Below are 9,619 nucleotides of genomic sequence, written 5' to 3'. Positions count from 1 at the left end.
TATTATTGGCTTCCTTCTCTTCCTTGTGTCACTTGCCCACGCATCTTCTGGTGTTTCTTGGGATTAACTCTCAAAACTATGAACACTTAAATCCTTGTGTCAGCGTCTGCTTTTGGGGAAACCCAAATTCAGACATCGCTCATAGGGTTGATGTGAGGGTTGAAGGAGATGATGTATGCACAATGCCTGGTGTATAATAACAGCGGCTAGCATTTATTTATTTAAAAGATTTATTTATTTACTTTATTTTTGGCTGTATCAGATCTTAGCTGCTGCACGTGGCATCTTCGTTGAGGCGCGCGGGATCTTTTGTAGCGGTGCACAGGCTTCTCTCTAGTTGTGGTGTGCGGGTTTTCTCTTCTCTAGCTGTGGCGCTCGGGTTCCACAGCACATGGGCTCTGTAGTTGGTGGCATGCAGGCTCTCTAGTTGAGGCTCACGAGCTCAGTAGCTGTGGCGCGGGGGCTTGGTTGCCCTGTGGCATGTGGGATCTTAATTCCCTGACCAGGGATCAAACCTGCGTCCCCTGCATTGTAAGGTAGATTCTTTACCACTGGACCACCAGGGAAATCCCAGTTGATCAGTTTCTTTGTTTCAGCACTGCTTTAAACACTTTACATGTATTCATTCATCTAACCCTATGTTAATCTTCATAAACAACCCGTTATTATTACTCTACTACACATGAGGCTGACACACAGAGAGGGTAACCCGCCCAAGAGCACACACTGTTCAAACCATTGAAACCATTATTCAGACCCAGGCAGTAAACATGGCAACATTGTTTCAGGATGCTGGAGTGGTTCTTTGAGTTATTGGAGCTCTAGCTTATTGAGTTGACTTTGGGAAATTTTGGCTTGTTTTCTGTGTAGTATTGACACATGCATAACAGTATTTTGAGAGAGATTTTTTTCTTGTTGCCTCTACCTAGGAGGGCTTCTATAGGGGAAGTGACAGCTAGAGGTTGGAAGGGGTATTTATACCTGTCATTCAGATGCCCTCTAAACAGAGGTCAACTACAGCCAAGATGGGGGATGGGAGGAAGTGAGGAAAGCAGGTGAGAATGTTCATGGGTTGCTAAGAAAAAAGCTGATGGTTCCTTCTCCCCTTTACCTCCTACAAACCCCAGTTTTGGTTGTGGGGAGTTAGCGTTGGTGAGGGAACTGACCACATCCTCCAAGGAACTGGAGTAGACATAAAAATGGGCTGACCACACCCCCTGGCCACTTCAGTGTCTTGAGCCACAGGCGTGGCAGGTGATGATGGTGATGGAGAAAGGGGGAGGGGGACAGGATTTAAATCAAACACAACATTAAAGTTTAGACTAGATTGATTTTTTAAAAAAATAAATTTATTTATTTATTTATTTTTGGCTGTGTTGGGTCTTTGTTGCTGCACGCGGGCTTTCTCTAGTTGCACGGAGCAGGGGCTGCTCTTCAGTGTGGTGCACAGACTTCTCATTGGGTGGCTTCTCTTGTTGCAGAGCACGGGCTCTAGGTGTGCGGGCTTCAGTGGTTGTGGCAGGTGGGCTCAGTAGTTGTGGTTTGTGGGCTGTAGAGCACAGGCTCAGTAGTTGTGGCACATGGGCTTAGTTGCTCCGCGGCATGTGGGACCTTCCCGGACCAGGGCTCGAACCCGTGTCCCCTGCATTGGTAGGCAGATTCTCAACCACTGCGCCACCAGGGAAGCCCGACTAGATTGTTTTTTAATAGCTGACAAAGACCTAAGAGTCAGAAAAACTGTCCAAGATGTGAAGGGACACAAAAGACAGATTTGCTGTAAAAACATGGTTCAAAGTAGTGATTGAAGAAAAAGAAACCGCTTCTAGTTTATGCCCTGCAGAATTGAGCCTGCTCAACAACAGGTAATCTTTATAAAGTCCTTACTATGGGCCAGGTACTCTGTGAAGCATTTCACAAATAGTCATTCACATAGACCTGTGAGGTGAGCACTATTATCACTGTCATCATCCCCATTTTACAGGGGAGGAAACTGAGGCACGGAGAAGTTGAGCAATTTGCCCAAGGGCATCACTAGAGCTGGCATTTGATCACAGGCAATCTGGCTCCCAAGTCTATGGTTTTAACCATTAAAGTTACACTGCCTTGCCAACCATTCACTTTCATATGGCATTCTATTCTGGTGTGGTTTTTTTCCTCTTGGGTCTTTTGAGGCTGACATTTCTCTTCTTTCTACCCTGTTTGTGGTTAAACTTAGTGCATGGAGGACAGGAATAGAGGTTTTAATAGTTTAAAATGAGGTACTGGACTTGCATTTCTAAAATGACATTTTTCCCAGATGGTATGAACTTAAAACAAAAACATGTAAGGTCTGACATTCTGATTTAAGCTCTGAGCAGGGCCAGCGAACAACTAATGCTGACCTCTTCCTACACACATTACAAATTTACACATTGATTTGATTCTTAAGTTTTTCTCCTAGATCTTGATTGCATTATGAGATCTAGGCCCAGATGGGCATTTCATAAATGCTTTTTGACAATGATTAGAAGGCTTATTTAGTCTTCTAGACTTGTTCCGCATATATCCAGGATAAAAATGTCTTGCATCTTGATGACCACTTGTTTATTTATTATTGAGACCCATAATAAGTAGCACACATGGTGTCTGCAGCAGGAAGCTTCTGAGGCATCTAATAGAAACTCAAACCCAAATTGTCTTAAATGCAAGGAAAAGGCAGAATTTGTTTCATTAAACAAGTCAGTGGTGTCATCAAGAACCCGTTTTTTTCTTTTTCTATTTTCAACTCTGCCTTACTTAGTCTATAGGCTTTGACCTAAGGCTGGTTATTCCTCCTAGCTAGAAAATGGCTGCCAGTGGCACCTGGGATACTTGCTTCCTTGTTCATCCAGCAGGATAGACAGGGAAAACCTCTCTCTCAAACCATAGGTTGTTAAGTTCTTTCCTTTAGTCTAATTGGGCCACACTTTGACTAAGAGTAATAAGCACCCACCACCCTGGAAACGTGGATACTAGAACACAGTTGTGGTTCTATTAGAAGGAAGAAGGAGCATATAGATGCTGGGGAGGCTCTGAAGCTGTTTCTTCATCTGGAAAAAGGTGACCTATCAGAGAATCTTGCAGAGAATCATGATACTCAGAGATAATGTATGTAGGGTTGCCAGATTTAGCAAATAAAAATAGAGAATGCCCAGTTAAATTTGAATTTCAGATAAACAGCAAATAATTTTTAGTATGAGTATGTACACCACTTTCTACAAACGTTACAGATTTACACATTGATTTGGTTTTTAAGCTTTTCTCCCAGATTATGAGGTCTGGGCCCAGAGGGGCATTTCAAAAAATTTTTTTTTCTTTTGACAGTGATTTGAAACCTTATTTAGCCCTCTACCCTTGTATCCAGGATAAAAATATGTACTTATACTAAAAAATTGTACATTGTTTATCTGAAATTCAAATTTAACAGACCTTCTGTATTTTATCTGGCAACTCTAAATGTATGCAAAGTTCTTGGCACGTAGCAGGCATTCATTCAGTGGTAAGTATTAGTGTTCTTTCTATATAAGAAAAGAGCTCAGTTAAATGGCAGCGTGGTGCTTTTTAACTCTTGCTAACATAGAAAATATATGCTTTTGATCAAAACTGCAATTAACTGAACTGGATGTGACTCTAAGAATCACTTCACCACTACTCAAAATGAGATCAAAGCAAAGGTCCCTAAGTCGAGGGTCATATTTGCATACATGGGATGGCACATTATAAAGCATCTAATATTATCAATTAAAAACTAAATTGAACTTGCATCACCGGATAGTTAGTTATTGGTCTTTCCTTATCTTGTTCTAAATCTATACAGATAAACCATTCTTCATTTGATTCGAAGGTAATGCTGCTACAATTCCTGGGACAAAGGCACTAACATACAAGATTGAAAATGGAGTGATTGCCCCAGGAATTCTAGCTCCACGTGGGTGAAGCTTGAGGTCACAGCAACTGTTACTTTGCATCTGGAGGAGGCAGGAGAGTCCGCAAAGCTCTCTGCTGTTGCCTCTGACTCCATTTTCCTTCACTGCTAATTCATTGTTCCTACCTGTAAAATTTTCTAATATGCTTCCTGAGAAGCCAAAGAGAAAGCAGATACCTTCATTTTCTAATCAAATATTCACCATATTATGAAAAGGAAAACCCTACTGACTTGGCACTGAATGGCCGAACCCAGCATATTGTTACATATTGCTACCAGATTCACAACAGGAATAGATTAAGTGGATTTTATCCAAGAAATCTAATTCCCATTACAGTACAGTACTGCGTATTTCTAATTTGGTGGCTGCTATGATCTCATACACTGCTTATTTTCTGTGCTTTTCCTATAAACCAGAAAAAAAATCTATTTTTCCTGTTTGTTTTTGTAAGTGGAAATTATTATGCACATTACATAGATTAGTCTGCAATGTCTTTAAAAGTATTATTTTTCCTAGTTTTCAAAAAGTGGCATTGGAACTGTATCTCTTTCCATTTCATCACCTCTTCATCCTCGTTGGAAACTTGATCCATAGTGGGTATTAAGATCTTTACATTTCTACTGGTTGGGCGATGACTTCATTTCTTTCATGCCAGCTGGGGAATCTTGTGTGGCTGAGCATTGGACCGAAGCAGGGCTGTGGGCTGCTGCTGCTGCTTAACAGCCGTTTGCATGTATCCAGCTGCTGTGTAAGGAATCCTCAGGCTACTAGTTCTTTGCACCTAAATCACCCAAGGGATCGCAGGCTGATGGACGAGTGTATGTGTGAATGTGTGTATACGTGCGTGTGTGTGTGTGTGCGCACGGGCAGCTGCAACAGATGGACATCAGCAGCAATGGATTTCGATATCATTTTTACCAACAACAGAGATAAACAGTCCTCCATCCTTTATTTCCAAGCAGTGCCTCGGCTTCCGCCCCAAATGTGCTCTACCCCTCTTCTCCGATCCCCCACCCGCGTCCGCACGTGTCCCTAGGGAGGAAGAGGCCAGGATAGCTGCGCTGCAGGCAGGATTCCCCCATTTTTTCCGCTGTGACAGGCGGATTCCCGGGCCTCCTAGGCCCCCCACCCCCGCAGCCGCCCCTTTCCCAGTCACGATCTTCCCCCCCACCCCCCCTCCCTTCGAAAGCTCAAGGCTCGGGCCCCGCCCCTCCCAGCCGCCCAGCCCAGGTTGCTAGGGCCTGGCGGGGCAACCAAACCTGGCGCGCGAGGAGGCATGGCGCGCGCGTACGCGCGCAGACGAGCTTATACAGGGAACCAGCTGTCTTCTGCCTCGGGGACCAGTGCACGAGCGGCGCGGGAGGGGCGCGCGAGCCCGAGCCCGAGGACGAGCGCTCTCTCCTTATTTGTTCCTATCAGAAGTGGGCGGGGCAAAGGCGGGACCTGGCGGAGCCTGAGGAGCTTCCCCATTGGTCCAAACGGGAGTGTTGGGGCGGGGCAGTTAGCAGTTTAGGCTGCGCGTTCGCCTGAGAGAGAGGGCGGGGTCGAAGGTTTCGATTAGTTGTCGCCGCCGCTGGGGAAGGTAAAGCGGCGACGGCGGCCTCGGGAGCTGTGGGACCCTGGCTGGAGGTGGGGATCTCGGCGGGGTGAGTAGACGCGCCGCCCCCCGCCCCTCAAGCCTACTTGTCCTCATTCGGCCCCGCGCCCACCCAGCTTCTCCTGAGAGAGGGGACCCACCCGGTCCCCCCGGGCAGACGTGAGACGGGGAGGTGGCGCGGGTCCCCCCAGAATGGGGCGACGCGGCGAGGGCACTCCAGTCTGGAGTGGCTCCTCCTCAGCGCCCCGTTGCGCCGCTGGAGGGGCTTCCCCGGCGAGGAGCTGGGGATGTATTTTGGGGTGTAGAGAGACGGGAGGGTGTAAGGAGGGGCGGCGGGTCGAGGCCGCCCCGTGGGGCTCCCCTCAGCGGCGGGTCTGCTGCATCCCCGCCCAGCCGCCCCCGCGGCCTGAGCTCCCCAGGGCTTGCGGCGAGGGAAGCCCCTTCCCGCCGGCGCTGAGGAGGAGCCTGCGCGCCGGAGCCCCCCGCCCGAGTTCCGTGGGAGTCCGGGACCCGCCGGGGACTGCGAGCTGCGGCCCGGCCCTGCTGACCTTGGTCGCCTGCGAGGGTGGGCGAGTGACCCTCCGCCTGCCCCGCGGTTCCTCCAGCTTCCCCCGAACAAGTTTCAGGCGTCGTTATGAAGTTCAAGACTAGCATAGTGGGGAGAAGCAGAAATTGGACCCTTCCCAGACCTTCGTACCCTTTGGACCCTCAAAGAAATTAAATCCTGGGGTTTGGAACCATTTCCCAGAACGAACAGGTTCTGCTCGCATTGACACGTTCTGTGCCCACGTTGGGGGAAAAAATAACCTGAACATATTTCAGTGTAAAGGCAGATCTTCCTTGAGGGTTTTGTTTTTCGCTTCACTTGAGTGTTAAAAGCACAGATGCCTGAAAAAGAAAAGCCTGACCTTAGTATCTCCACAGTGAGATTAGACGGATGCTGTGATATTTAAGTAGTTGCAGATCAGTGTTCTTTAGTTGCAGATCAGTGTTCTGTTAACACAATCTATTTTAATTGACTGAAATTTAAGCTGATTTTAGAAAGTATTGCAGACACGGAATAATTTCTTTCCGTGCATCTGAATTAGGTTTTTTTGGATGTAATGGTTTATGTAGTTAATGTAAAGGATTACACAAATTAATTTGTCCGGGAGCATTTGACCGAAACAGGAGACATAAATATGTATAGAATAGAATTATCGCTTTAGGTAACATCTGCTGGAACATTTCCAGTTTGTTCCTTTCTTGCTGTAGGGTTACAAAAGAAGGCATCTTTACCGAGGCTATTCGGAATTATTTGTGAATGACATTTAGATGTAAATTTGTTTTTAATTTCTTTAAGTGTTTTAAAATATTTTATTCATAAAATGTGAAGAGTTGAACGGGGGGTAATATAATCTTATATTTAACAACCCAGTTACGGTCATTAATAATACATTTTTTAAAAAGGTGTGCCTCTTTTTGACAACATGATAGTTGAGTACCTTAGCAATCCTTTTAATTTCTTTATTAAGAGTACTATTTTAGGTTTGAGCATTTTTGGCGTTGACACTGGAACGGGAGTAAGGAAGCCTGCAGCAGTATTACCAGTTTGACACCACCAGTGGGTGTTTCTGTTGACAAATGCAGAGAAGAGAACATTTGGGAAGGAAATCTTTTTTCTAAGGGTGGGGGGTGGGCGAGTGGGGGACGGAGCCAGAAGAGAGAAGCTGTAGAAGAACTAAAGCTGCCAGCACAGTGTATGCTGAGCATTTCACAAGTACAAGGAAACCTAATTAGGATAAAAAAATTCAGTTTGGCTGTATTAAATAATAGAGCTCCAAAAGAGGCATGCTAAAAATAAAGTTAATCATTACAAGAGTGTTAAATAATCTACTATTGCAGAGGGGTTGGAGCGTCTTCAATTGTCAAATCCCTTTGAATTATCTTGCCTTTTAACCTAATCAATGTAAGGATTAATTTGATATATATGTATATATAGAAAGCAGTTTAGTATTCTAATTTTGCTTATTTAGCAAGTTTTCTGAGCCTAATTTTTTTAAAAACAAAATTTGGTATATCAAAAAAATAGAGGGACTTCCCTGGCGGTCCAGTGGGTAAGACTCTGCGCTCCCAATGCAGGCAGCCCGGGTTCGATCCCTGGTCAGGGAACTAGATCCCACATACTGCAACGAAAGATCCCCCGAACCACAACTAAGACCTGGCGCAGCCAAATAAATAAATATTTTTTAAAAATTAGAAATAAGCATTCTTTCTCCAGAGGGGATTCCTTTTTTTTTTTCCTGCTCAGATTTATAATTTTTTCATGATTTAGGGGCTTGTGGTAGGGATTTTTTACCCCTTTATCTCAGGTTTTTTATTTTCTACTTATGCAAGTTCCCTGGGCTAAATGTGCCATTATTTTCATTGTAATTTTCTTGGAGTCATTTAAATCAGAGTGTGGCATCGACAGTATTCCCTGGGGTTTTAAAAGAAAAGGCTCCCATTGAGGGAAATTGCAGGGCCATCTCGCATAGATGAGTAATAGAAGGTTGACTGATTGCGAATCAGATGTATTCTGTTCCAAATGTGCTGCATGGCGTTAAGGCAGTCTCATTTAATAACAACCAGATTTTACTTGGTATTTCTGCTTTGAAGGTGCGGTATTGTTACAAAACGAAATACAGAGGTGGAGACATTTTGTCAAGTATGCCTTCCCACCGCCGCCCGCACCCACCCCCCAGCCTTGCTTCACCACTGTGTCTAAGAATCTGTGAGAAACGCTTTCAACAATAGTTGCATTGTTGGAAATGACAGTGGCTTCTGTTGCAGAAATTCAACCTTTCATTATGATTTATGTTTCAATTTAATTTATGGTAGAAAATTCCAGTATATCTGAGAATATGGCTGTGGAATTTGTAAGGAGGTGAGCAGAGAAAAGAAGCCCTCTTCAGTGTGTCTGTTAAAAGTTCACCTTTTTTATTCCCCTTTTTTTAAAAAAAAAATAAATTTATTTATTTTTGGCTGTGTTGGGTCTAAGTTTTTGTGCGATGGCTTCCTCTAGTTGTGGCAAGAGGGGGCCACTCTTCATCGCGGTGCGTGGGCCTCTCAGTGTCTCGGCCTCTCTTGTTGCGGAGCACAGGCTCCAGACACGCAGGCTCAGTAGTTGTGGCTCACGGGCCCAGTTGCTCCGCGGCATGTGGGATCTTCCCAGATTAGGGCTCGAACCCGTGTCCCCTGCCTTGGCAGGCAGATTCTCAACCACTGTGCCACTAAGGGAAGCCCTCTTTATTTTGATAACTTTGGTGGTTATCTCCTTTATTTCTAATACATGTTAGAGGGTATGTTAACATAGTACTTCATTTTTGGCTGTTAGTGTGGGGATATGACTTTCTCATTAATAAATTGATGTCAAGTAATAACAGAAGACATTTAAGAACAAACAAATCCACATACTTAGATCCAAAATGTGAGGGGAATCCTTTAGGTAACACTTAATTTTGGTAAAAGAATAGCAGAATTTGAAGTATTAAGTCACTTTTTAAGTAGAAAAGACTGTTTACTCAGAATTTGATAATGTTAGTTTCTAAAGTTTTAATTTTTGGCAACATTGAATTTCTTTTTTTTTTTTTTGCGGTACGTGGGCCTCTCACTGTTGTGGCCTCTCCCTTTGTGGAGCACAGGCTCCGGATGCACAGGCTCAGTGGCCATGGCTCACGGGCCTAGCCGCTCCGTGGCATGTGGGATCTTCCCAGACCGGGGCACGAACCTGTGTCCCCTGCATCGGCAGGCGGATTCTCAACCACTGTGCCACCAGGGAAGCCCTGAATTTCTTGATAGAGACAGAGATCGAACCTCGAAGGTTCTTTATCATCTGATGATGAAGTCAGTTGGGTCACATATTTCAACTTGAGAAAATAATGTAATTGAAAGACTATATTTAAACTTTCTGTTTGGGAGGGTTTTCCAATTTACTTTCTATCTTAAATTCAACATTAGAACTCTTTTGTTGGTGATGCATCACTTACTTTAGTGTTTGGATTTAAATTCTTGATAGTTTCTAGAATGTTTCCTTTATATAGAGCAGTGCTTGGAAGAC

General features: G+C 44.6%; 1 protein-coding gene across 4 annotated transcripts in view; it reads left to right on the top strand.

Moving 5' to 3' along the window:
- Positions 1 to 5,412: 5,412 nt before the first annotated feature.
- Positions 5,413 to 9,619, top strand: part of CDKL5 (cyclin dependent kinase like 5) — a 173,334-nt gene continuing 169,127 nt past the window's right edge. For 2 of the 4 annotated variants that reach the window (XM_067022938.1, XM_067022935.1), the window contains exon 1: positions 5,413 to 5,590. The gene's annotated coding sequence lies outside the window, so the exon portion shown is untranslated. The remainder of the gene's footprint in view (positions 5,591 to 9,619) is intronic. The other 2 variants (XM_067022939.1, XM_067022936.1) reach the window with 1 other exon arrangement.

Source organism: Kogia breviceps, chromosome X (genome assembly GCF_026419965.1).
Source record: "Kogia breviceps isolate mKogBre1 chromosome X, mKogBre1 haplotype 1, whole genome shotgun sequence".
In the NCBI taxonomy this organism is placed as follows: Eukaryota; Metazoa; Chordata; class Mammalia; order Artiodactyla; family Physeteridae; genus Kogia; species Kogia breviceps.
Note: the sequence above shows the minus strand (reverse complement) of the source record. Positions and strands in the feature narration are given on the sequence as shown.